The sequence below is a fragment of the Aquarana catesbeiana genome, linkage group LG03 (genome assembly GCF_042186555.1).
Source record: "Aquarana catesbeiana isolate 2022-GZ linkage group LG03, ASM4218655v1, whole genome shotgun sequence".
Lineage (NCBI taxonomy): Eukaryota > Metazoa > Chordata > Amphibia > Anura > Ranidae > Aquarana > Aquarana catesbeiana.
Window position 1 is genome coordinate 733,704,698 of NC_133326.1, and position 27,534 is coordinate 733,732,231.

The following is a 27,534-nucleotide window of genomic DNA, read 5'->3' on the forward strand; positions in this document are numbered from 1 at the left end:
TGGTTGTTAAGGAGAGGGGGCGGGAAGCCAGCTGCGGTGTCCTTAACAACCAATGAGTCAGCTGTCTATGGGTTTCCCTGCTGACAGCTGAAAAAAAAGGCCATCAATAGAAAAAAGTGAAAAAAAATGGCATGGGGGTCCCCCAATCCATACTAGGCCCTTATCCAGGCATGCAGCCTAGCAGGTAAGGAAAGGGGGGATGAGCAAGCAGCCCCCCTCCTGAACCATACCAGTTCAATATAGGGGGTGGGAGATTTGGGGCAGAGGGGGCTCTGCCATCCCCACCCCAAAGCTCCTTGTCCCCATGTTGATGGGGACAAGAGTCTCTTCCTCACAACCGTGGGCTGCGGTTGTGTGGATCCCTCAATGTAAATCCATCGTCAATCATGCCACCCGCCGGACCTGAAAGATTAATAAAAAAAAAGCTCCACCTTCTGGCACGGTCACCGCTGAATGCCTCCTCTGTGCTTTAACAGTTCTTATATAGGTAAGGGTGGGGCCACCTGGCAATATTACCTGGTGGCCCCACCCCCTTGTGATGTCACTGGCCCAGCATGCACCAGTCCATAACATCAAAAGGGGCGGTGCCACCAGGTGATGTAGCCAGGTAACCCCACCCCTTCCTATACAAGAAATTTCAAATTGCATCACAAAGGCATTTGGCTGGAGGCCATCCTAGGAGGTGGAGTGTTTTCGATTTTATTGATATTTCGGGTCGACAGGAGGCATGATTAACAATGAATTTACATTTAGGGACACTTTTTTTATCTTTTTTTTTAATAAAGGAATTGTCAAAAACTTGTCTCTTGTGTTTATTACTTTTTGACACTTTTTTGGTGAATGGGTAGGGGTACGATATGGGGGCCCCTTGTTGAAGGGGCTTCCAGATTCCATTAAGCCCCCATCCACAGACCCCCACAGTTGTGGGGAAGAGACCCTTGTCCCCATTGGGGAAGCCGGGTGTGGGATGTCCAGGGAACCCATGTGGGTTGTGGGGTGTCTAGGGAAGCCATGTGGGTTGTGGGGTGTCTTGGGAAGTCATGTGGGGTGTCTAGGTAAGCCATGTGGGTTGTGGGGTGTCTAGGGAAGCCATGTGGGTTGTGGGGTGTCTAGGGAAGCCATGTGGGGTGTCTAGGGAAGCCATGTGGGTTGTGGGGTGTCTAGGGAAGCTATGTGGGTTGTGGGGTATCTACGGAAGTCGGGTAAGGGGGGTGAAGCTCAGCTACTACACTTTCTCAGAAGTGATAATACCTTGTGTAGATCTGCTCTGAGTAATGGATTCAAGTGATATTGAACCAAAAGGCAAACATGTAAGATATTGCATTATTCCAGTCCCTAAATGTGATGACTGTATTCATTTTATTTTTTTAGGCTTTCTTAGAGCCTGGTATATGATGTACAGAGCTCTGTGTATAAATGTAGAGCCTGGTATATGATGTACAGGGCCCTGTGTATAATGTACAACCTAGTATATGATGTGCAGAGCCCTGTGTATAATGTACAGCCTGGTATATGATGTACAGAACCTGGTGTATAATGTAGAGCCTGGTTTATGATGTGCAGAGTCCTGTGTATAATGTACAGTCTGGTATATGATGTACAGAGCCCTGTGTATAATGTACAGCCTGGTATATGTACAACAGGAGACGGAGTGGGTGGATTCTATAAGGGGTGGGGCTTGTGAGAAGTGGGAGGGGTCAAAAAGGAAGGGTGGGGTCTGGCGCCCTCATCTTAAAAATTCACCTACTGCCACTGGTGTACACATATATCCTACATAAATCGGCCAACATATTACGACAAAACTAAGATCTGGACTGCAGCACATAGGCTAGGTCTGGGTCAAAGGCAGTGGTTTTGATGCACAAAATGTCCAGCAGGTGAGAGTCACTTAGGCCCCTTTCACACTGGGGCAGTGGGTGCGTCGGCGGTAAAGCTTTATTCTTAGCGGCGCTTTACCGTCAATTTCGTGGCACTATTCGGCCACTATCGGGGCGCTTTTACCCCCACACAGTTTGGGGACAAGTTCTTTATTAAAAAATAAAAAATATTAAAAAATAAAAAATAAAAATGTCCCACGATGTCCATTCATCTTCTTCTATCTCGCCGCGACGGACCGAAAAAGAAAAAAAAAATCCGCCTTCATGGGAGGCTACCATTTCACAAAAAAAAGGCTTCCCCGTAGCGTCAGAGGGGAGCGGGGTCACCCGGCTACATCACCAGGTGGCCCCGCTCTCAGTTATATAAGAGCTCACAAAGAAGACGCATCAGTCGGCAGGAGCCTCCCATGTGGCTTTTTTTTTTTCGGTCCGTCGGGCAGTGTGAACTTACACCATGGGACATTTTTATTTCTTTATTTTTTAATAAAGGACTTGTCTCAAGCTGTCTCTTGCCTTTTTACCATTTTGAATTTTTTTTTGTGAGAAAGTAGGGGTACATTTGTAGCCTGTTACCAATTCACACAGGGAGGGCCGGGATCTGGGGGTCCCCTTGTTAAAGGGGGCTTACAGATTCCGATAAGCCCCCTGCCTGCAGACCCTCACAACCACCGGGCAAGGGTTGTGGGGATGAGGCCTTTCTCCCCATCAACATGGACACAAGGTGCTTTGGGGTGGCTACTCCAAAGCACCCTCCCCATGTTGAGGGCATGTGGCCTGGTACCTGCAGCCTGCCAGGTTTTGTGCTCGCATAAGGGTCTTGTATGGGGCCCCTATGTCATTTTTTTTAAATTTTGGCACAGGATTCCCCTTAATTTCCATATCAGACCCAAAGGGCCTGGTATGGATTTTAGGGGGACCCCCATGCAATTTTTTTAAAATTTTGGTTCAGGGTTCCCCTTAAGACCCCTTTCACACTGAGCCGTCCCGGGCATTGGCGGTAAAGCGGCGCTATTTTTAGCGCCGCTTTACCGTCATTTTAATGGTGCTAGCGTCCGAAAAGGGGTTAAATCTGCCCACAAAATGATCCTGCATCGGCGCTTTGCTGGCGGCATGGTGGTGCTGCCCCATTGTTTTTAGTGGACAGGAGCGGTGGAGGAGCAGTGTATTCACCGCTCCTCCACCGCTGCAAAGAAGCTGCTGGCAGGACTTTTTGTGATGTACTCAGGCTTTCATACCGGGTTTGCAGCTGAGGCTTTTTTCAGGCGCTATGCAGGCGCTATTTTGAGCGCTGTAGTGCCTGAAAAATGCCTCAGTGTAAAGGGGGTCTAAGATTCATACCGGACCCAAAGGGCCTGGTAATGGATGGGAGCAGGGGCGGACTGACCAGTCGGTCCATTTGGACATGGACCGAGGGCCCGGCCACTAAAGGGGGCCCGCCAGCACCACCTGCTGGACCCTTTAGGGCTGGTGATCACACGAGCCCCAGCGCTGCCTTGGAGGGTAAGGGGAGGAGGGCAGGCGCTGCGCTGCCGGATCATCTAGAGCGGGGATTTCCTGCTTACCGCTGTCATCCGAAGTCCCGCCTCCTTTGATAGATTTCTCACTGGTCCAATGCCGGGAAGCGTGACATCTAACAAAGGGGGCGGGACATCCGATGACAGCGGTCGCCAGGTGTCACAGCGGAAGTTACCCGCTCTGTGTGATCCGGCAGCTATCCCCCATGCACTGATCAGGCTGCATGGAGGGGGCACTGTAGGTGAGGCTGCATGGAGGGGGCACTGTAGGTGAGGCTGCATGGAGGGGGCACTGTAGGTGAGGCTGCATGGAGGGGCCACTCTAGGTGAGGCTACATGGAGGGGCCACTCTAGGTGAGGCTGCATGGAGGGGCCACTCTAGGTGAGGCTGCATGGAGGGGCCACTCTAGGTGAGGCTGCATGGAGGGGGCACTGTAGGTGAGGCTGCATGGAGGGGGCACTGTAGGTGAGGCTGCATGGAGGGGGCACTGTAGGTAAGGCTGCATGGAGGGGGCACTGTAGGTGAGGCTGCATGAAGGGGGCACTGTAGGTGAGGCTGCATGGAGGGGGCACTGTAGGGGAGGCTGCATGGAGGGGCCACTCTAGGTGAGGCTGCATGGAGGGGCCACTCTAGGTGAGGCTGCATGGAGGGGCCACTCTAGGTGAGGCTGCATGGAGGGGCCACTCTAGGTGAGGCTGCATGGAGGGGCCACTCTAGGTGAGGCTGCATGGAGGGGGCACTGTAGGTGAGGCTGCATGGAGGGGGCACTGTAGGTGAGGTTGCATGGAGGGGCCACTCTAGGTGAGGCTGCATGGAGGGGGCACTGTAGGTGAGGCTGCATGGAGGGGCCACTCTAGGTGAGGCTGCATGGAGGGGGCACTGTAGGTGAGGCTGCATGGAGGGGCCACTCTAGGTGAGGCTGCATGGAGGGGGCACTGTAGGTGAGGCTGCATGGAGGGAGCACTGTAGGTGAGGCTGCATGGAGGGAGCACTTTGGTGAGGCTGCATGGAGGGGCCACTCTAGGTGAGGCTGCATGGAGGGGGCACTGTAGGTGAGGCTGCATGCAGGGAGCACTCTGGTGAGGCTGCATGGAGGGGCCACTCTAGGTGAGGCTGCATGGAGGGGCCACTGTAGGTGAGGCTGCATGGAGGGGGCACTGTAGGTGAGGCTGCAAGGAGGGAGCACTCTTGTGTGGCTGCATGGAGGGAGAACTCTGGTGAGGCTGCATGGAGGGAGCACTCTGGTGAGGCTGCATGGAGGGGGCACTGTAGGTGAGGCTGCATGGAGGGAGCACTCTGGTGTGGCTGCATGGAGGGAGCACTCTGGTGAGGCTGCATGGAGGGAGCACTCTGGTGAGGCTCCATGGAGGGAGCACTCTGGTGAGGCTCCATGGAGGGGGCACTCTAGTGAGGCTGCATGGAGGGTGCACTCTGGTGAGGCTGCATGGAGGGGGCACTCTGGTGAGGCTGCATTGAAGGGGCACTCTGGCGAGGCTGCATTGAGGGGCACACTGGTAAAGCTGTATTGAGGGGCACTGGTGAGGCTGCATTGAGGGGCACTGTTGAGGCTACATTGAGGGGAAATGGTGAGGCCGCATTAAGGGGCAATGGTGAGGCTGCATTGATGGGTACTGATCAGGCTGCATTGATGGACACTGATTAGGCTGCATTCACGGGCACTTGTGAAGCTGCATTCATGGGCACTGGTGAGGGTGCACTGATTGGCACTGGTGAGGCTGCATTGAGAGGCACTGGAGAGGCTGAATTGATGGGTACTGATGAGGGCTTTTTCTAACATAGACTCTCAAATGGGCACAGAACCGCACACGCAGGCAACGTCATTATGTGTTGCGCCATGTGTCTCCGCGCACAGGGTCTGCTGCAAACCTTCTAGATTTACTGTCCCGGATAGGGCAAAGGTGACCAGTTATCTCCAAGTACCTCCCTCACCTCTGCAAACAGTGCCCAAAATGGCGGAAGAGGAGAGGAAACACCAGCTAGGGTGCCAGCCAGCCACCCACCCACAGCAGGGCCAGGGTGCCAGCCAACCACCCATGGTGACCCACCCACAGCAGGGCCAGGGTGCATGCCACCCAACCATTCATGGTGACCCACCTACAGCAAGGCCAGGGTGCCAGCCACCCGCCCACGGTGACCCACCCACAGCAGGGCCAGGGTGCCAGCCAGCTAGCCACCCACGGTGACCCACCCACACCAGGGAGCCAGCCACCCACAGGAGCCAACCACAGAGGACGCGGGAACCAGCCACAGCTACAGTACCCATAATTAGGGTAAGAGGAGCTCTACGCAGTGCCAATTTTATTTCTACTTTATGAGAGGTTGGGGCAGGGGTGAGAGTCATGGCACAAGGAGGGGGTCCTGTGAGGACAAGAGGGAATGAAGGTGTTCACTGTACACTCTGTTAGAAAGAGGTCCCCCTCCAGGTCCCATTATATTCCTTTGTAGTCTCTAATAGGTCTTGGAGGGGGGTCTCTCGCTCTCTAACAGAGACTCTCTAATGGACACTGTTAGAGAGAGACCCCCCTCCAGGTCCCATAAAAAAAAGGCAGAAGTTGTACTTTGTGCAAAATATAGGGGTGAGGTCGGGGTGGGCCATGGGCGGGGTTAGGGGTGGGTCATAGGCGGGGCCTGACAGGGGGCCCTTGCTTTATTTGGTCCGGGGGCCCTGAGTGTTGTCAGTCCGCCCCTGGATGGGAGGGAGATCCCATGCTCTTTTTTTCAATTATCTGTATCTATATTGCCGAGACCCGACAATTTATTACAGCCGCGATCAGTTTTAAATGACAATTTTTCCTTTAGAAATGTCATTTTGCTGTAGTATTGTTCTAAACATGGTAAAAATGCGCCACTTTACAGGCATACTAAAGACACCCCCCAGGTACGATATTTAAAGGAATATTTCATTTTTATTGCTTCACTTTAAGCATTAAAAAAAAAAAATCACTGCTCCCGAAAAAACATCCGTTTAAAAAAAAAAAAATTGCATGGATACATGTCCCCTGGGGCAGGACCCGGGTTCCCAAACACTTTTTATGACAATAACTTGCATATAAGCCTTTAAAATTAGCACTTTTGATTTTTCATGTAAGTGTCCCATAGACTTAATGGTGTTCCAGCTGCTTTCGAATTTGCCACAAACACTGCATATTGTTCGCTGTTCGGCGAACACCCGATGTTCGAGTCGAACTTACGTTTGACTCGAACATCGGGCTCATCCCTAATCTGGAGCATCATCAGGGTCACCAGAGAATGGAGAGGAGAAAAGGCTGATCTCCTTTTCAATAGCTGCAAAATCCTGAAAGCGCCGTTTAATCTCCCCAGCCAGAGATGTGATGTCTGCTGCATACCGGCTCGTTTGCGCACTGATATTGTCCTGTGGAAAACTGTTCATTATTTCCTGCAACGCTGAAAAACTTATGAGATCGGGCTGTGTTCGTGAAAAAGTTGAAAAGTTGCAGCTTGGTTCCAAAGGCTTTGAGATGTGAATAAAGCTGGTTCATCGCTGTATCTTTCCCCTGAAGACTCACGTTCAGTACAATCAGATACTTTGTTATGTCAGCTAGAAACCCCAAATCAGCCAGTCAAATAGGATCAGATAGTTCTCGTATCAGTTGTCCCTTTGTTTCCAAGAATTCTCCGATTTCCTTTCTGAGAGAGTAGAAACGCTGCAGTGCAGACCCCCGACTGAGCCATCTTACATCGTTGTGATATAAAACATCTTCCTATTCAGCCTGGATGTCCAGTGGAAACTGTTTAAACTGGTGGTGGCACAGGGCATTAGAGGGATTAAAATGAATAGTCTTCACCGCCAGTTTCATAACATGATCATATTTGAGATGTTTAGAACAGAGAACTTGTTGATGAATGATATAATGGAGTTTAATAGCTTTACCTCCTTCTTCGATCACCTTGTTACAGATTAGGGTTGATAATCCACTTTGTTCACCATCCATGGCAGGTGCCCCATCAGTAATAATCCCAGGAACTGTTCCAAGCTTTATGTCATCTATGGTGGAACTAAAAGAAACAAATAAATCTTTTCCTCTTGTTTGGTCCGTAAGGCTCTGGAGGTCAAGTAGCTCTTCAGTCACATTAATTTCATCGTCCACCCCTCTCATAAAAATCAGCAACTGAGCCGTGTCAGATAGGTCCGTGCTTTCATCACAGGCTACTGAAAAGAAGTCAAAATCCACAACTTATTGGAAAGATATTGGTCCCATCTCTGAGGAGATTTGGGACAATGTCCTCCGGTCTCCGTCCAGGGTGTCTCTTTCTCCATCACACAGACTGACCCAGATTTTTATTCTCCATAGGGTCTATAGAACTCTGCAGCTTGTGCAATTGGACTGAAATCTGAGCCAGCCTGTGCTAGATGCGGTAACACAAGTACATTAAAGCGGGGTTCCACCCAAATTTTGAACAATATCTGTATGTATTCTCTTCCTTGCCTAGATGCTGACATGCTGTTTAAAAAAATTTAAATCGCCGTAATTACCTTTTATTTTTCTATTCTTCTTTGCACTTCCTGGTTCTCCTCCCGTGGGAGTAGGCGTGTTTCTAGCCTCTCCCAGACTCCTGGGAGCTAGTCTCAGGCTTCCCAGGATGCCACTGAGCAAGTGCGGGAATGAGCAGTGAATGCTGGGAGCCAGGAAATAAATGCTTGTGGGCTTCAAATGCCCACAATGAAGATGGAAACCGCCTGCAGTGAATAATATAAGTTATTCTTTCCGACTAAATATGACACAGGCGGACATATTACACACAATATGTGAGTATGTAATGCTGAGAAGAAAAGTTTGTGAATGAACTAAAAAAAAAAAAAAACGATAGATAGGTGGACCCCCGCTTTAATGCCGCGTACACACAACCAGACTTTCCGGCAAACTAGGTCCGACGGGATTAGTCCGTCGGACAATCCGATCGTATGTGGGCTAGTCCGATCGTTATTTGGGGAAAAAATCAGACGGACCTAGAAATAGAATATGTTTCAAATCTGTCCGACGGACTCAAGTCCGACAGACTAAAAATCGGGAAAACCGTTTGTCCGTGTGCTGGTCCGATGGACCAAATATGATGCAAGGGAAGCTATTGGCTACTGGCTATTGAACTTCCTTTTTTTGTCCCGTTTACGTCATCACGTACAAAACTAACGGACTTTCGACCGGACTTAGTCCGTTCGTGTGTGGCCAAGTCCGTTCATTCTGAAAGTCCGTCGGAACTCTGCCGAAAGTCCGTCGGGAAGACCGTCGCACCTAGTTTGCCGGGAAGTCCGGTCGCGTGTACGCAGCATAATACACCTTTTGTGGCGATGTCCAAAATTTCAAAGATACTGGGTGGAGTTGATTGGTACCTTAAATAGGGTATTGGATATTAATATTCCTGTTGAACCGCTTATATGTATATTGGGTTACTGTGCTACCTCTATCTATACCTCCCCTATTGGTAATACTATAAGGCGCGCACTTTTTGTTGCCCGTAGACAGATTGCTCTTAAGTGGACCTCTCCACATCCACCGACTGTGTTCGATTGGATTGTAGATCTCAATAGGATCATTCTTTTTGAAAAGCATACATATTCCCTAAGGAACTCCCTGAATAAGTTTGATGTTATATGGTCTAGATGGCTTCAATCTATGACTTATGGGGTATACACACTTTTCGACCGGACTGGTCCGACGGACGCCGACGAACCAAATCTGGCGGACAATCCGATCGTGTGTGGGCTTCACCGGACCTTCAGCAGACTTTTCCAGTCGCAAATCTGACGGACTTTAGATTTGGAACATGCTTCAAATCTTTACGTCGTAACTCAGCCGGACCCAGAAATCCACTCGTCTGTATGCTAGTCCGACGGACAAAAACCCACGCTAGGGCAGCTATTGGCTACTGGCTATCAACTTCCTTATTTTAGTCCGGTGTACGTCATCACGTACGAATCCATCGGACCTTGGTGTGATCATGTGTAGACAAGTCCGTTCATTAGAAAGTCCATCGGAAGCCCGTCAAAAGTCCGTAGAAAGTCCGCTGGAAAGTCTGTCGGACCAGTCCGGTCGAAAAGTCTGCCCGTGTGTACGCGGCATTAGGTATCATGTTAACCAATGTGTACTGTGTACTTTGTAATGCTGGTTATTCTTTTTTTGTGTGTCATATATACTCCGATTGGGGGGGGGGGGGGTGTTGGTGGGGCTTGTTGTAGGGAAGTGGCTTTTATTTATTTATATATTTATTTATTTTCTGGGGGGTTTTGGTTTGGTGTGATTTCTATTTTTGTGGTTTTGTCTGTATTGTGTCAATGTCGTTTTCATATAAATTTATAAAAACTATTTGATTCAAAATCCACTTCTTTAGACATCAACTGTCTCTTAATATCTGATGAAATCTCTTCGTTTCTCCGTGCTGCAGTTTTACGAGCCAGACAAATGTTGGCAAATGTTGGCAAACTCTTGCTTCTTTTCGGGACAGATATTCTCCACCATTTTCATAACGCATTCTTTGATAAAGTCACCCTCAGCAAAAGATTTGCAATTTTTAGCAATTAAAGTTGCCACCCCATAGCTCGCCCTTGTGGAATTTTCATTTGACTCACAGACTCTTGTGAAAAATCACTGTTGTGACATTAAAACAGCTTCAAGTTGCTTCAACTTTTCACTGTGGTGGCGCCCTGTTAGCTTGTGGTATGTGCTATGTCTTAACTGGTAGTGTCTCATGACATGAAATTCCTTATAAACAGCCACAGTCTTGTAATATCAGACAAACACATAATCCCCTGATGAAGTCACGTGATGACGTAACGCGTAGGGAGTGGCCGTAGGTTGAAGTGCACCGGAAGTGATGTGAGAGTGGCGTTCAGACGCCCTATTTGCTGATTCATGCTTGTTTTTAACGTTTTACTGTAAGAGTCCAACTTTTTTATTGAAATAAACCTTTTTGCTATAATATACTACACTATTGGAGCTTCTTCTCTCTCCTACCTTTTGCCTTTCACCCTCATTCCTCCCCCCCCTCGAGCGGAGGTGACGAGGTCGGATGAGGATTTGGATGGGAAGTCTAATTGAGGTCGCCCATTTGGTGGAGTAGAGGACCCCCTAGTGGTTGATATCGGCACAACAGGATCATTTCTTATCTATGGGCTTAGACTGACACTTTGGGTGGTCGTGCATACAGTGGAACGGAGGACCCCCTGGTGGTTGAAGTGGTAACAACGGAACTGATCCCTGTCTACTACATGCTGATTTTTCAAGCTATGAAGGTGAGGGCTCTGTGAGCTCACTTTTTGGATTTATACCTCTCCCTGCCCACTGCTTTTACTGGAACTATTTATGCATGATCTCTTTTTGCAGACATTTTTTTGAATAACGCACCCTTACATTTTTATTTTTTTTGAAGATCTTATTAAGAGACTATTATTACTCTTTATTTCCTGCCCTTGGATTGATTGATTTATCTATGTTTCTAATTTTTACACTCACACTGTTTTTATTATGGAATGAGAAACACTTTAGGTTTATGTACTTTAGACACTGCAGGTTTATTTATTACATATAGTGGATCACATTATGTTTCTATTTTAACTGTGAGTGGATTGTATACACATTAGGTTCTGCTGCAGACAGCTGTTATTGATTTACTAGACTGCACTTTTATACACTGTATACACTTTATGTATTGGTGATTTACTTTTGATTTTTTATTTGGTTTATAATAGTTCTTATACAGCACATTTAGTAGCGCGAAGGCTTTTTCACATTTCTAACTTTACAGCATAGTACTGCCGAGTTTGGCTTAAAGGTTCAAGTACTGTGTCTGATTTTCACCGCAAAACCAATACATCCTGTGGCAGAGGATCGTACAGGGTTCATCTCAAACAAGTCTGTGGCAGAGACTTTTGCTCGTGCTACGTACTGGCTGCTAGACAAGTGAGAGAGGCCTATCCAGGCGAGCAAAGATTGAATACCACAAGGGGAGCGCATTCTACTGAATTCTACTGAAATATTCAACTCTAAAGGACATTTGTCAAGAATCCTACAGAAAGGTATTTGAGCTTCCCTGCAGTTTCCCTTCTGCCTCTTTCCTGTTACTTCCCTCGTTAATTGTTCAATAAAGCATTGAAAACGTACTCAAGTGTTGGTGCTTATATCGTCCGGAGGTAAACTCAACAGAACCCTAGACCCGGTGCCGGTGAAACAGAGGGAAGGAGAGTGAAGGTAACAAGCCCGCTTAAACCAGCAGCTCCACCGAGAGTTATTGCTACACCTACATGATACCTGATCGACCAATTACACTAAGGAGAGTGAGATATCTGTGGAAAGACCCGTTTACCACTGTGAATCCCATAAGGGGGGACACGAGTGACACACGGACACCGCCCTCTTGTGGGAATTGAGGTTGCCACTTATTCTTCAAGCCAAACCCGAACTCTTTAGCGGCGCACAGTAAATTTTTTTTGTTTTAGCAAACACTATAGGATTGTAACAGACCAGGGACACCTTTGGGCACTCCAAAGAGAATAGTAATGAGGCGCACATAGTGCCCCCCACCTTCCTGTCAATCCCTGTTCTGAGCCACATTCCTGTCTGAGGGCCGCACTTGGGACACCCCTGCCCGTTGGAGCCTGCCTGATGACAGGTTCCTTCCTGTTTGCACTTCACTGTGAGGCGCAGACCGGTGGGCTACATGCGCATCGGTGACGCGGTGATGCGGGACGTGACCCCACCCCTTGGGGCGGGCTTGCGCTGCACGTCATCATTCTGAAGGGCCACCGTGACAGGTCGAGGTTGCAATTGGTTGAGCGCCGCGATCTGTCACACTGACCACCAGCTGATTTCAGTTGCACAGAGTACAATTGATCTCCGTCAGCCTCACCAGGGGTATATTAGCCCACACCCCAGACATCCACAGCAGGGCCATCTTAATAGCATCATGGCCCCTGGGCAAATTAATGCACCGGGGCCCCTGCAAGCCTTCCCTTATTTAACCACTTCCTGCCCGCCCTATAGCGGATTGACGTCCGGGAAGTGGTTGTGTTATCCTGACTGGACGTCATATGACGTCCAGCAGGATAACATGCCGCAGCGCGCCCCCGGGGGCGCGCGTCGCGGCGATCGGTGGAGCGGTGTGTCAGTCTGACACACCGCTACACTGATCTTGGTAAAAAGCCTCCGGCGGAGGCTCTTTACCACGTGATCAGCCGTGTCCAATCACGGCTGATCACGCTGTCAATAGGAAGAGCCGTTGATCGGCTCTTCCTCACTCGCGTCTGACAGACGCAATTAGAGGAGAGCCAATCGGCGGTTCTCCTGGCAGGGGGGGTCTGTGCTGATTGTTTATCAGCGCAGCCCCCCCTCAGATCACCACACTGGACCACCAGGGATCGCCACTAGGACCACCAGGGAAGGGGCAACATGTGGATGGCCAGGTATGTACCCCATGGCCATCCACATGTGCCCAGTGTGCCCAGTCAGTGCCAATCAGTGCCCACAAATGGGCACTGATTGGCACCATTATGTTGCAGTAATGCCCAACAATGCCACCCTTAGGGGCATCACTGCAAACAACCAGTGCCGTCAGTGCCACCCATCAGTGTCCATTCATGCCACCTGTCAGTGCCCATCCGTGCCCATCAGTGCCCATCTATCAGTGCCCATCCATGCCCATCTGTGCCAACTATCAGTGCCACCCATAAGTAACCATCAATGCCACCTACGAGTGCCCATCAATGCCACCTATGAGTGCCCATCAGTGCCGCCTATAAGTGCCCATCTGTGCCACCTATGAGTGCCCATCAGTGCCGCTTACCAGTGCCACCTATCAGTGCCCATCAGTGCCGCCTATCAGTGCCCATCAGTGCCGCCTATCAGTGCCCATCATCAGTGCCCGTCAGTGCCACCTCATCAGTGCCACCTCATTGGTGCCACCTCATCGGTGCCCATCAGTGCCGCCGTATCAGTGCCCGTCAGTGCCCGTCAGTGCAGCCATATCAGTGCCCGTCGTTGAAGAAGAAAACGTACTTATTTACAAAAAAATTTTAACAGAAACAAAGAAAAACTTGTTTTTTTTCAAAATTTTCGGTCTTTTTTTATTTGTTGCGCAAAAAATAAAAACCGCAGAGGTGATCAAATATCACCAAAAGAAAACTCTATTTGTGGGAACAAAATGATAAAAAATTTGTTTGGGTACAGTGTAGCATGACCGCGCAATTGTCATTCAAATTGCGACAGCGCTGAAAGCTGAAAATTGGTCTGGGCGGGAAGGTGTCTAAGTGCCTGGTATTGAAGTGGTTAAGCACCTACTCTCAAGAACGAAAGTATAAAACAGTTGATAGATTTGAATTCATATTTTATTTTTAGCACTATAAACAAAAAAGAGTCACAATTATTAAAAAAAACAATGTTTTTTACTTTCTTCTATAAAACACATCCAATAAAGAAATGTAAACTTAGGCCAATATATATTCTGCTACATATTTTGATTAAAAAATCCCAATAAGCGTATATTGATTGGTTTGCGCAAAAATATTAGCGTCTACAAACTATGGAATGGATTTTTTGAATTTTTTTTAGTAATGGTAGCGATCAGCAACTTATAGTGAGACTGCGATATTGCAGCGGAAAATCAGATATAAAGTGACACTTTTTGGAGACCAGTGACATGAATACAGTTATCAGTGCTAAAAACATGCACTGTCACTGTACTAATGACACTGGCAGGGAAGGAATTCAACATCAGGGGCGATAAAAGGGTTAACTGTGTGCCTAGCTATTGCTTACTCACTGTGGGGGAGGAGCTTTTACTAAGGGAAGGTATTGATCCATGTTCCTGATTTGTAGGAACACAGGATCAATACCTTCCCTACTGACAGAACGGCAATCTGTCTTGTTTACATAGACATGGACATCGATTCCACTGGACCCGCTGATTGGCTCCCGCTGTGTCTAAACCAGTTCCGGCTGTGTCCAATTCCAGGTCTGGGGTGGAAGTGCGGGATCACATACTAGGTACAGGATCCTGTGCAGGAGAGCTGCTCCACCACCGTATATATAGAGTATATGGTTGGCAAGCAGTTAAAAAAAGGAAAGCCCAGAATGTTGTAATGCAGCAGTTGGAGTGAATTGCTGACAAGGCAGCAGCTGAGGGTAACACATGCTGGAGCCACGATGCTTTATGACTGCAGAAAGAAAAATGCCCTGTACACACGATAGGATTTTCCAACGGAAAATGTTCGATGGGAGCTTGTTGTTGGAAATTCTGACCGTGTGTGGGCTCCATCGGACATTTTCCATCGGAATTTCCGTCACACAAATTTTGAGAGCTGGCTCTCAAATTTTCCGACAACAAAATCCGTTGTCGGAATTTCCGATTGTGTGTACACAATTCCGACGCACAAAGTCCCACGCAGGCTCGGAATCAAGCAGAAGTACGTCACCGCATTCTTGACATTCGGAATTTCCGACAAGATTTGTGTGACCCTGTGTATGCAAGACAAGTTTGAGCCAACATCCGTCGGAAAAAAAAAAAACATGGATTTTGTTGTTGGAAAATCCTATCAACTGTACAGGGCATAAGGCTACTTTCGCACTGGGGCTTTGGGGGCATCAGTGGTAAAGCGCTGCTAATTTTAAAGGCCCTTTGTGTAGTTTTTGCTGTAGTTTTGGCCCCATTAACGTCTGAAAAAGGGTTCAAAATGCCGATGCAGCGACGCTTTGTTGGGACCTCGGCGGCGCTGCCCATTGATTTTAATGGGCGGGGCGCTGCGCTCCTGAAGCACCTCAAAGATGCGGCTTGCAGGACTTTTTGTTGGCGTCCTGCCAGAGCAGAGCTCCAGTGTGAGAGCCCTCGGGATATCACACCGGAGACACAGGAGAGGCTCTTTACAGGTGATATTTTAGCGCTGTAGCGCCTGTAAAGCGCCTCAGTGTGAAAGGGGTCTTTTATCACCAGTTGCATTTGACGGGCACCAAATACAACCAAATAAAAGAGTCTGTGCTGCAACTTTCCCATAACCATGTGCAATGCAGATAGCTGTGGTGAGGGTGATGCAGCATTTACATAGTTAATAGTTAGTAAGGTTGAATAAAGACACCAGTCCATCCAGTTCAACCTGAGCGAGTGTGGGTGTGTGTCTACAATTATCCCTATTTACTTAAGGTACCCATATAGCACTGTCAAGTTACGCAGCGCTCCACACATACATTGCACACTCACATCGGTCCCTACCCTCAAGGAGCCCACAATCCAAGGTCCCCAACTCACATTCATATACTAGGGCCAATTTTTGGACAGAAGCCAATTAACCTACCAGCATGTCTTTGTAGTGTGGGAGGAAACCGGAGTACCCGGAGGAAACCCACGCAGTCACAGGGAGAACATGTAAACTCCAGGCAGGTAGTGTCGTGGTTGGGATTTGAACCAGTGACCCTTTTTACTTCTAGGCGAGAGTGCTACTCACTACACCACTGTGCTGCCCACTACACCACTGGGGTTAAAACAGGTGGTGAGGAGGCGACATATCACCTCCTCACCGCCTGTCTAAAACTCCTTTCACACTGCCAGCATTTTTCAGGTGCTACAGCGCTAAAAATAGCGCCTGTATAGCGCCTGAAAAAAGCGGCTCCATTCACTCAAGTGTGAAAGCCCGAGGTTGCACTGGTAGGGTGTCACAAAAAGTCCTGCCAGCAGCTTCTTTGGAGCGGTGAAGGAGCGGTGAACTCACCCCTTCTCCACCGCTCCTTCACCGCTGCTCCCCATTGAAAACAACGGGGCAGCGCTGCGATACCTTCGGGCAAAACGCCACTCTGGTGGCATTCTGCGGGCAGATTTAACCCCTTTTCGGCCTCTAATGGGAGGTTGAAACTGCCCTGCTAGCGGCCTAATAGCGCCGCTAAAACGTCGGTAAAGCGGCGCTAAAAATACCGCCGACGCCCCCCCGTAGCTCGGCGTGAAAGCCGTCTAATACCTTTGTAAAGCAATCCATGTGCGCCAGTTTTTTACAGCTGGCTCACACGGCTGTGCTGTCCGACATCGGATGTGATTCGCTGATTCGCTGATTCGTGATTCGCACATGCGATCTCTGTGTGATGCAAACTCAGCCATACAGATTGGCACCCATGTGATCCAATGCCTGTCTGAATTGACAGGTCGCACTGCGATATGTGAACTGATTTGGGGGTATCATTAGCTTTCTATTGACACTCCCAGCAGTTTGCATAGTGCAGTGTGAACTGCCTGCGAGTTGTATGCGATGCTGGAACACGCACTGGATTTGCAGAGTTCTGGCATCACTCCAGTGTGGTACGGGAACTGCAGGCAAGGTTTGAACAGGAATTGCACCACTTTTCTGTTCAAATTACATGCGATTCTTCAGCAGTGCAATTTGAGCCGTTCATTCTGTATGGCTCAAATCGCACCAAATCTGTTCCAAAATGGTGCAGGACCCCTTTTTTTGGTTGCACCAGAATCAGATCACATGAGTGTTCACACCCATGTGATCCAATTCTGGAAATCACACTACGTTTTGTGAACTAATTTCAGGTTCTCTTTAACTTAACACACCTGCAGCGGTTCACAAGAACAGGGTGTGATTTGGATGTGGCGCGGAATCTGACTGCACAGAAATTGTTGGGAAATCACAGTGCAAAAGGCTACTTTCACACTGAGGCGCTTTGCAGGCGCTAGAGTGCTAAAAATAGCACTTGCAAAGCATCCTGAAAGAGCCGCTCAATTCACTCCAATGTGGCTTTCACATTGGAGCCGTGCGCTTGCAGGTCAAAAAAGTCCTGCAAGCCGCATCTTTGCAGCACTATAGGAGTGGTGTATTCACATAAAGTGCCCCTTCCCATTGAAAACAATAGGGCAGCGCTGCAAACCCACCGGCAAATTGCCGCTGCGGTTTTTACCCTTTTTCGGCCGCTAGCGGGGGTTAAAACCACCCCGCTAGCAGGCGAATAGCGCCTTTAAAATGAATACCGCAAAAAAATGTACCGCCGGCGCCTGCTTGCCCCAGTGTGAGAGTAGCCAAAGTGTGAACCGGCATGTAGACCCCTTTCACATTGAGGTGTTTTTCAGGCACTTTTGGACTAAAAATAGCGCCTGTAAAGCGCCTGAAAAATGGCTCCCCTGCAGTCTCAGTGTGAAAGCCGAGTGCTTCCACACCGAAGCAATGCGCTGGCAGGACGTTAAAAAAACTGCTGCAATCAGCATCTTTGGAGCGGTGGAGGAGCGGTGTATACACCGCATCCTTGCGCATCCTGGCATGGAGAACAAATCACCAATGGCGTCGGTACCGAGGGTACAGCCCATAACTGGGTGAAGAGTGGTGACACGAGGAGGGGTGGCAGTGTCTTCTCCAGTCAGAGTTCTGTGATCCCAGAGTCACCTCCATTCCCTCCATGCAAGAAGCCGCTCCAGGACAAACAAACTTTTAGCACACATTTGCATCCCAAGCAATGGTATAAGGAGGGACTCTACTGGGGACACCTGATGTAAGGAGGGACTCTGCTGGAGACACCTGATGTAAGAAGGGACTATACTGGGGACACCTGATGTAAGGGGAGAGTCCTGATTTAAGGAGGGACTCTGCTGGGGGCACCTGATGGCATCTGGTGGCAAGTGACGTGACAAGTGACACGCTCAGGGCTCCCACTGATTCTGCATTATGGTGAGTTGAACTATTTCATGTTATATTACAATGTAATAATAGAAATAATGCGCTTCAACCATCCTGACACCATAACAACCATGGTGCCGGGATGATTGGAGTGCCAACACCAGGTGTTTGGAGTATCTTTATCTGCTGATTGATAAACTTTCTGGAATACACATATTTCTATTGTGATGTAGGATCTGGGCCTGCTGTCCCTCCATCCCACTTTCTTTCCTTTCTTCTCTCTCCTTCCCTACCTATTTCTTTCTTTATTTCTCCCTCCATCCCTCGTTCATCTCAGACTCAAAAACTCAGAAAGATACAAAAATTCTTACCCCTGTGACACGCTCAGACGAATCTTGCAATGTTTCACTTTCTTATAACCGTCTCTTGTATTTTTCTCACACACCCATAGCAGGAAATTGCATGTTTCCTGAGCTGTGGTCTCCGAGAGGGTCGTGTACAAAGCTAAAGTTTACAGAGGAAGTAAACCGTGATGGGTTTTACTTTGTCTTTATTTCCCTGCAAAAGTAAAGCATAAGGGGATACTATGCATCACATCACATAGTAGCCCATTATGTGTCACTTAGCTGAAACTGAAGCCTGCGATGTCACCACTGTCCCCACTAGCAGCGAGCATCCATCTTCACCTCTCTTCCTTCCGGGGCCATGAACTCCAGCTCTGTGATTGACCGAAGTCATGTGACATCACTCCCGTGCATGCATGTGGGAGCCGCCAGTCACGGCATGACCCCTTTAGAAACGGCACAATCTGCCCTTTCTAAAGTGCGCATGCGCCGTAGACATCGGCGCCTGGCTTTATTGTAAATATCTCCTAAACCGTGGAGGTTTAGGAGATATTTCCAGCACCTACAGCCTTAATATAGGCTTACCTGTAGGTAAAAGTGGTTGTACAGGGTGTGCAGGGTGTGCAGGGTATGCAGGATGTACAACCACTTTAAACTCACCCTCTGAGGTCTTTCAGGACTCGTTTACAACACTCAGATGCACTCAAATGTTTTATTTTTAACGCAGTACAAATGCATATGCCAAAAAATTTACGTATTTCAATAAACCTTGTTTATACCATTGTGTTGCCTATTATGTAGGTTATGCAGGTTTAAAAAAAAAAAGTACAGCTTGCTGCATTTTGTGTGATTCCATCAAAACAATCAAATCCACAAACAATTTAATAGCCTTAATGTCTCATCCGATCAATTTCGATAGGATTCGATCAAACTGAGTCGATCAGTCAGGGTGGAATATTATCATTTTCAATCAGTCAGCAGCTCTGAGAAACACTATCTTACCAAAAATATTGGGACGCCTGCCTTTACACACGCATGAACTTTAATGAAATCCCAGTCTTAGTCCGTATGGTTCAATATACAATTGGCCCAAACTTTGCAGCTATAACAGCTTCAACTCTTCTGGGAAGGCCATCCACAAGGTTTAGGAGTGTTTCCATGGGAATGTTTGACCATTCTTCCAGAAGAGTGTGTTTGTGAGGCCAGGCACTGATGTTGGACGAGAAGGCCTTGCTTGCTTTGTGCACTGGTCCAAATTATTTGGTGGAGGGGGATTATGATGTGCAGTGGCAGCTGGTGTTTTTTTTTTTTTTTTAGGGGGGGCAAACAACTACCCCCCTGGTCAGCCGGTGGCTCCACCCCCTGCTCCCAATTGGTTGGGTCACCCTACCCCCTGGGAGTCTTGCAACCAGTCATCCAGCCCCGCACTTACCCAATGTAGGTTGCGGGAAGTGCCCCTACGAATGACGGGCAGTGGGTGGGCGTCTCCTCCTCCTCTGCATCATGGTGGCTTCCACCATGCATCTTCTGCCTCCTCCTCCTCCTAGGCATCCAAAAGGATCACCTGTACTTTCAGCTAATCGGGTGATGGGTCTCAGGACCCACTTTCTGATAGGCTGGGAGGAGGATCAGTGTGAGAATAGTGAATATTCATTTGCTATTGTCACACAATTGGGTGGGCTCGGAGCACAGTGCTCTGCACCATGAGCCCACCCTTTTTTTGAAGCCTATTAGAGCCTTTTCAACCCCATTGGAATCCATGCGTCTGGTGCCCTGCATGTAGATTAGGGGGCTGGACACATGGATAGGGGGGCAGCGCCCGTGAGCCCCTAATGGAAAGGCTGCCACTGATGGTGTGGGGTTGTTTTTCAGGGGTTAGGGTTGACCACTCAGGGGTTAGGGTTGGCCCCTTAGTTCCAGTGAAGGGAACTCTTAAGGTGTCAGCATACCAAGACATTTTGGACATTTTCATGCTCCCAACTTTGTGGGAACAGTTTGGGGATGGCCCCTTCCTGTTCCAACATGTCTGTGCACCAGTGCACAAAGCAATGTCCATAAAGACATGGATGAACAAGTTTGGGGTGGATGAACCTGATTGGCCTGCACAGAGACCTGAACTCAACCTGACAGAACATCTTTGGGATGAATTGGAGTGGAGACTGAGAGCCAGGCCTTCTCCTCCAACATCAGTACCTGACCTCACAAATGCTCTTCTGGTAGAATGGTCAAACATTCCCATAGACACACTCCTAAACCTTGTGGACGGCCTTCCCAGAAGAGTTGAAGCTGTTATAGCTGCAAAGGATGTGGCTGCACTGCTGCTGATCTCCTGAGCTCCAGTGAGGCCTACTGATCCAGGGAGCTTGATTACTCCCTATACCCAGAGTGGATGCAGGAATCTGGGGTGGACCCAGGGGAGGATCCCCCAGATGGCCAGAGTACTGGTCCTCCCATACCAGTGTTTGAGGACCTGGGAAATGGCCCAGCTAAAGGCGAAAGCCTGTCAGCCTACAGAAAGAAGGTTTGTGCGAGGATTGCAAGAATTGCCAAAGAGGAGCAAATACTGGCAAAGTTAAAGTTTGACTTCAAGCATAAAAAAATTGCAAATAACTGGCTTCACAGTTCCAAGAGAAGACAGATGCAGCCTGAATTAATGGCTTTGGAGGCCAAAGTGGAAAAGTAGAGTCTGCTGGTGGCCGCATTGAAAGAAACCAGCGGAGCTTTCAAGGAGAAATATGGCAATGATGATCGCTTTCGTACATTGAGCAGAGGGCCCATAGAGTCCAGTGAAGGAGAAGCATCACCAGAGTGCGAGAAGCCAAGGTCAGTGCAAAGCCAAAAATTTACTGTGGGCTCAGACTGTGTTTCTTGCCAGCACGCTGGAAAATCTTTACATTCCGAGCCAAGTAACAGTATGCCTGCAGAAAGTGGAGAAATCTCTGGCACACAGGCTGTCGGTGATCAGCAGTCAGGTGTTTTGACTGGCAGTATGTCATCGGGCCAAGGAAGTTCTGTGCCCTTGTCACCGCAGCAGGAGGCTATGGAGCAAGATGATCCATATGAGACGGTGAAGGGAGCAGGTATGCTAAAGTTAATCACAGAAATGGAATCCCCTTTGCATGGTCGCCGTGTCTGGATCATCTAAAGGATGAAGAAGAGGATAATGATGTCCCCCCAAAACCTTTGAAACAACAGGTGGCAGAAAAAGCTGTTTTTGTTCATGACTTGCCTATACAATATAATGGAGGTGTAGTTCCTATGGCTGGTGCAGCAGAGAGCAAGCTCATCTCCTGGCTGAGACTCCCACCTGTGTACAGAAAGCCAGTGAAGGGTGTGCAGACTGCTGTGAAGAGTGCTGATAAGGACATCTCCACTGTTGGTAACCCTTTAGTTACTGGTAATTAGGGATGAGCTTCGAGTTCAAGTCGAACACATGTTCGACTCGAACATCGCCTGTTCGACCGTTCGTCGAATTGCGAACGTTATGGGCCTTTCACGCCAAATTCGAGTGGCGCGTCACGGCCCATAATTCACTGCGGCATCGCAGTGCATTGCTGGCTGATGATTGGCCAAGCATGCACTATGACCCGCACTGTGACCTGTACAGCGCCATATGTACAGAGAGCTGTAATTGGCCAAAGCCAGGGTGGCTTTGGCCAATTATGGCTCATTGGGTTTAGTACACACCCCACACTATATATGAGGTGAAATCTTCTGAAGAGGAGCACAGACAGCAAAACAAATGTCACAGGGATGATAACCCTTCCCTATGTTTTCCAAAAAGCTTAAAAATTGTTTTTTTGGCTGGAGCTACACTTTAACCACTTCAGCCCCGGAAGGATTTACCCCCTTCCTGACCAGAGCACTTTTTACAATTTGGCACTGCGTCGCTTTAACTGCTAATTGCATGGTCATGCAATGCTGTACACAAACAAAATTTGCGTCCTTGTGTTCCCACAAATAGAGCTTTCTTTTGATGGTATTTGATCTCCTCTGTGATTTTTTTTTTTTTTTTTTTTTTTTTTTTTTGCGCTATAAACAGAAAAAGACCGAAAATTTTGAAAAAAACGATATTTTCTACTTTTTGTTATAAAAAAATCCAATAAACTCAATTTTAGTCATACATTTAGTCCAAAAAGTATTCAGCCACATGTCTTTGGTAAAAAAAAAATTCAATAAGCGTATATTTATTGGTTTGCACAAAAGTTATAGCATCTACAAACTAGTGTACATTTTCTGGAATTTACACAGCTTTTAGTTTATGACTGCCTATCTCATTTCTTGAGGTTCTAAAATGGCAGGGCAGTACAACCCCCCCAAATTACCCCATTTTGGAAAGTAGACACCCCAAGGAAACTGTTGGGAGGCATGTTGAGCCCATTGAATACTATTTTTTTTTGTCCCAAATGATTGAATAATGACAAAAAAAAAATTACAAAAAGTTGTCACTAAATGATATATTGCTCACACAGGCCATGGTCATATGTGAATTGCACCCCAAAATACATTTAGCTGCTTCTCCTGAGTATGGGGATACCACATGTGGGACTTTTTGGGAGCCTAGCCGCGTACAGGACCCCAAAAACTAAGTACCTCCTTCAAGATTTCTAAGGGCATACATTTTTGATATCACTCCTCACTACGGTACCTATCACAGTTTCGAAGGCCATAAAATGCCAAGATGGCACAAACCCCCCCCAAATGACCAAATTTTGGAAAGTAGACACCCCAAGCTATTTGCTGAGAGGCATGGTGAGTATTTTGCAGCTCTCATTTGTTTTTGAAAATGAAGAAAGAAAAGAAAAATGTTTTTTTTTTTCTTTTTTAAATTTTCAAAACTTTGTGACAAAAAGAGAGGTCTGCAAAATACTCACTATACCTCTCAGCAAAAAGCTCGGGGTGTCTACTTTCCAAAATGGGGTCATTTGGGGGGGTTTTGTGCCATCTGGGCATTCCATGGCCTCCGAAACTGTGATAGGCAGTGAGGAATGAAATAAAAAATGTATGCCCTTAGCCTGAAGGCGGTGCTTTGTTTTCGGGGTCCCGTACGCGGCTAGGCTCCCAAAAAGTCTCACACATGTGGTATCCCCGTACTCAGGAGAAGCAACAGAATGTATTTTGGGGTGTAATTTCACATATTCCCATGGCATGTTTGAGCAATATATCATTTAGTGACAACTTTGTGCAAAAAAAAAAAAAAAAAAAATGTGTCTCTTTCCCGCAACTTGTGTCACAATATAAAATATTCCATGGACTCGACATGCCTCTCAGCAAATAGCTTGGGGTGTCTACTTTCCAAAATGGGGTCATTTGGGGGGGGGTTGAACTGTCCTGGCATTTTATGCACAACATTTAGAAGCCTATGTCACACATCACCCACTCTTCTAACCACTTGAAGACAAAGCCCTTTCTGACACTGTTTACATGAAAAAAACATTTTTTGCAAGAAAATTACTTTGAACCCCAAAACATTATATATTTTTTTAAAGCAAAGGCCATACAGATTAAAATGGTGGGTGTTTCATTTTTTTTACACAGTATTTGCGCAGTGATTTTTCAAACACATTTTTTGTGGAAAAAACACACTTTTTTAAATTTTAATGCACTAAAACACACTATATTGCCCAAATGTTTGATGAAATAAAAAAGATGATCTTAGGCTGAGTACATGGATACCATATATGACATGCTTTACATCAGCGCTATTTACATCCGGCAAAATCTAAGTCTCATGAAATGCTCGTAGCTTCCGGTTTCTTAGACCATAGAGATGATTGGAGCCACTCTGGTCTCTGATCAGCTCTATGGTCAGCTGGCCGAATCACCGGCTGCATTCTCAGGTTCCCTGTTGAGAGAAAAACATGGAAGATGGTGGGAGGGGGGGGCATTCCCTCCCACTGCTTGCAAAAGCAGTCTAGAGGCTAATTAGCCGCTAGGATTACTTTTACATGAAATATGACTGCTGGCTGAAAATAATGATACCAAGATGATACCTAAACCTGCAGGCATCATTCTGGTATAACCACTCAAAGTCCAGAAACATACCAGTATGTTGCTGGTCCTTGTTGGGCATATATTGTAATCTTTTTTTTCATGCAGCCTGTGGGCTGAACGAAAAAAAGATATTGATCGGTGGGTATGCCCACCATTAGAATACCTTCCTTCATCCACCCACTTCTAATGATGGGCATACATGCACCGTATATAAATGCCGAAGCATGGGGGCATCCACCCCAAAAGTTAGGAGCAAATCGCTCCACCGCCCCTGCTGCCCCCATCCTTCAGCATATATCACCTCCGACAGCGCTGGAGTCACAGCTTTATGTATCGTGGGAGGAAATGCTGCTGCTGTCAAGATAAATAAATATGCGCTGCAGCTGAATGGCGTACCTGAACACAAAAAAATGGTTAACAATAAAACACAGTAAACAGTAAAGTATAAAAAATTGCATACCTGAAAAGCAAACATGATAAAACATAATAACAATAAAACATTGCAGAATAGAATACAGTAAAAAAGAGCAGAACAATAGAGAGAATAGAGAGAGAGAGAACAATAAAACGACAACTATTTTTTTTATTATTTTATATATTTTTTTGTTTTTTTTTTCTACACTTTTTTTTTGTAACTGTAACTTTTATAACTGTAACCGGTTCCAGGTTCGGGTCTCTCAAAATGTGATGGCATCTTGGGAGACCCTGTGAAAGTGTGCCTAGTCTGTGCAATGCTGTACCCTACGCTAATACTCAACTAGTGAATGGTAGCGTTCAAAACATTCACCAATGCAAAGACCAGGATTGTCAGGACAGGAGGGACAATAATAGTGGGTGTCACGCCTATATCCGCGCTTGCTGCAGACACGACATCTTTTTTGGGGGGGTTCGCTGGGTAGGGGTACTCGGGAGGACATAAAGAAAATGCCTCTCATGCAGCCGACTGCATTTGGTTGGGGATGTGAATGGGGGAAGTACGGGCGCTGCAGAAGCGGTGGGTTCCCAATTAGGATTGGCGAATGCAGCAGGAAGGGCACTATGGGCATGACGGGCCTGTTTGTCTTCTTGGTGGCAGCGGGACACTACTTGTGCTTGCCACCTCACCAGCTTGAACTGCACTTATGGGACTCGCCACGTCACCAAGTGTTACTGCAGTGCTGGTTTGACTACGACCGGGGTGTACTAGGCCGCTGGAGCTTGCCAGTTCACCAAAACGCTACCAAAAAAACTGTTAGCGATCACAAGGATCCGGCCTGACTCTGCGAACGCTGCAGTTATGCCTTTAGTGTTTTGTAAGTGACAGTGATCGATCGATACTGCACTTGGGTGGGCTGGGCTGGGTCGGGCGGAGGGGCAAAACGCAGGTGCTAGCAGGTATCTGGGCTGATCCCGCTAACACTGCGTTTTTGGGAACCCTAAACTGCTGGGGACGCCAGTATAGATCTGATCGGATCAGATATTGATCCGTTCAGATACTATACCACTAAGGGAGGCGTATGCTGCGTGCGTGGGTGTTAGCGGTACTGGCGCTAACCTGACGCTGCCTGGGGCGACGCAGACCCTATCTGACCCTAAAACCTAAGTTATATCACCGCCGGGTGATCAGGGGGCTAAATCTTTATTAGGTAATAAACGGCGGGTGCCCTGACACTATAAAAAATGGACTAACCAGCATCACCCGTAACACTTATACGGTGATCAGTGGTGAAAGGGTTAACTAGGGGGCAAACAAGGGGTTAAAACATTTATTCGGTAGTATATGGGGGTCCCTGATGCTATAAAACGCTGACGGCGAACCTAAATATTTACGTCCCTAACTAGCGTCACCAGCGACACTAATACAGCGAACAGAAAAACGATTGCTTAGTGACACTGGTGACGGGGGGTGATCAAGGGGTTAAAACTTTATTAGGGGGGGTTAGGGGGGTACCCTAGACCTAAAGGGGGCTAAAACTAACTGCCCTAACACTTATAACTGTCACAAAATGACACCAATGCAGTAATCAGAAAAAAAACATAAACTGCTATTGGTGTCACTGTGACGGGGGGGGGGTGATCAGGGGGTGATCAGGGGGTGATGGGGGTGAAATGTGTGCCTAGTGTGTTTTACTGTAAGTGTAGTGTTGTAATGCTTATGTCTTCTCTCCTCGGCGCCGGAATGGAAAATAATGTTTACATTACAGCAGCAGAGGAAGATTCTCATTCGTTGAGTGGTCTCCCCCTCAGCCTGGATCCCTCCCCTAACAAAGCCGACCGCCTCAGGCACCGGGGGGGGCACGGCCCCCTGCCCGCGGGAAGCAGATCACGTACCGTGTACAGGGTGTGCGGGATGTGCGGGGTATGCAGGGTGTACAACCACTTAAAACTCGCCCTCTGAACTCCTTTAGGACTCGTTTACAACACTCAGATGCAATCAATTTTTTTTTTTTTTTTTTAACACAGTACAAATGCATATGCAAACATATTTTTTTTTAATGTATTTCAATAAACCTCGTTGATACCATTGTGTTGCCTTTATGTGCATTTAAAAAAAAAAGTACAGCTTGCTGCATTTTGTGTGATTCCATCAAAACAATCAAATCCACAAACAATTTAATAGCCTTAACGTCTCATCCGATCAATTTTTTATAGGAGTCGATCAGTCAGGGCGGAATATTATAATTTTCAATTAGTCAGCAGCTCTGAGAAACACTGTCTTACACTATCTTGCCTTTACACACACACATGAACTTTAATGGCATCCCAGTCTTAGTCCGTAGGGTTCAATATTGAGTTGGCTCCGCCCTTTGCAGCTATAACAGCTTCAACTCTTCTGGGAAGGCCGTCCACAAGGTTTAGGAGGGTGTCTATGGGAATGTTTGACCATTCTTCCAGAAGAGCATTTGTGAGGTCAGGCACTGATGTTGGATGAGAAGGCCTGGCTCGCAGTCTCCGCTCTAATTCATCCCAAAGGTGTTCTATCGGGTTGAGATCAGGACTCTGTGCAGGCCAGTCAGGTTCATCTACCGCAAACTTGTTCATCCATGTCTTTATGGACCTTGCTTTGTGCACTGTTCCAAATCATTTGTTGGAGGGGGGATTATGATGTGTAGTGGTAGCTGGTGTTTTTTTGTTTTTTTTTTAATGGGGGGGCAAACAACTACCCCCCTGGTCAGCCGGTGGTTCCACCCTCTGCTCCAAA

The 27,534-nt window shown here is 47.5% G+C and overlaps 1 protein-coding gene across 2 annotated transcripts in view; it reads right to left on the reverse strand.

Annotated features, from left to right (window-relative positions):
* Nucleotides 1-27,534, reverse strand: part of LOC141133843 (NACHT, LRR and PYD domains-containing protein 3-like) — a 185,916-nt gene that overhangs the window by 140,709 nt on the left and 17,673 nt on the right. The window contains exon 1 of one of the 2 annotated variants that reach the window (XM_073623419.1): nt 18,387-18,907. The exons of the other annotated variant lie outside the window; for it this stretch is intronic. The gene's annotated coding sequence lies outside the window, so the exon portion shown is untranslated. Of the gene's footprint in view, nt 1-18,386; nt 18,908-27,534 lie in introns of those variants that run through there. 2 annotated transcript variants of the gene reach the window in all.